Source organism: Trachymyrmex septentrionalis, unplaced genomic scaffold, assembly GCF_001594115.1.
Source record: "Trachymyrmex septentrionalis isolate Tsep2-gDNA-1 unplaced genomic scaffold, Tsep1.0 scaffold126, whole genome shotgun sequence".
Taxonomy (NCBI): Eukaryota; Metazoa; Arthropoda; class Insecta; order Hymenoptera; family Formicidae; genus Trachymyrmex; species Trachymyrmex septentrionalis.
In genome coordinates this window covers 49,725-50,817 of record NW_017304395.1, presented here as the reverse complement: position 1 = coordinate 50,817, position 1,093 = coordinate 49,725, and the positions used below count along the sequence as shown (strand labels likewise).

General features: G+C 28.3%; 1 protein-coding gene across 1 annotated transcript in view; it reads left to right on the top strand.

Moving 5' to 3' along the window:
• LOC108756342 overlaps positions 1–1,093 on the top strand; it is a 30,570-nt gene that overhangs the window by 25,694 nt on the left and 3,783 nt on the right. The window lies entirely within an intron of this gene.

Genomic DNA, 1,093 nt, shown 5'->3' with positions numbered 1-1,093 from the left:
TCTAAATAATTACACGCATACATGCCAACGTAAATAAAATTAGTCGTATATCATGAAAACATTATACAGGGTATCCTCTGTAAAATTCGAGAACAATATTATTACAGCGTGAAACTTCTAAAAAATTAAGCAATGAAAGTGCATTCCATTTTTCTCCGCAAAGTAGTTTTTTAAGTATAAATGTTTAAAGTTTAATCAATCCTACAGTATAGTGGCAATATTTTGTTTCGTGTCGGTGATCGCGAAGTATTCGACATCTAATACCATTGCACGCACGTCACATGGACGAATGATTTTTGAACGAACGTTTAGAATTGGTTAAATAAGTATTTATACTTAAAAACCTAATTTGCGGAAAAAAATCGAATGCACTTTTATTACTTAATTTTTCACAAAGTTTCACGTTGTAATAATATTGTCTTCGGGACACTCTGTATATGTTGTACGTTGAAATTAGTAAATTAAAAATGAAAAATAGTAACAAAACTCAATCAACGGGCGAAGTAAGAGTCAACCACATTTTTTAATTTTTACATAAAATTATATATTATATTACACGCGATGAAACATCACGCCAAAAAATAAGACTATAAACTAATACATTACAAGTAACAAGTTTCGGCTACCAGTTTGAGCCCTCTTCAGACATTAGTACAATGAAAAGTAACAGAACAAATTCAATTGTCGCAAGTATTCGTATATTCCGAATAATCACAGTTCGGGTGAGAAAAATAGTAAACAGGCTCAAATGATTTTCAAAATTAAATAAAATAAAAATAAGGCTATGAGCCAAGCAAGGTATTCATGTTGAATAATTAAAAACAAACAAAGTTTATTACCAAACTCACATCAGGTCATTTTCAATGTTAACAATTATTATATTTTTAACGGTCTAAAATAAATGTCGCTATAAGTAAATGTTAAAATCAAAATTTTTTTTCGTTATAATTGAAAAATCGGTCACAATAAATTAAACTAAATAAATATATTAATTAATATGTTCTTGTAATCTAAGTAGAATAACGGATGCTGCTGGATCTAAGTCGGAGTTTTATTTAGAAAATAAAAAAATGATATAATAATAAAAACGGCG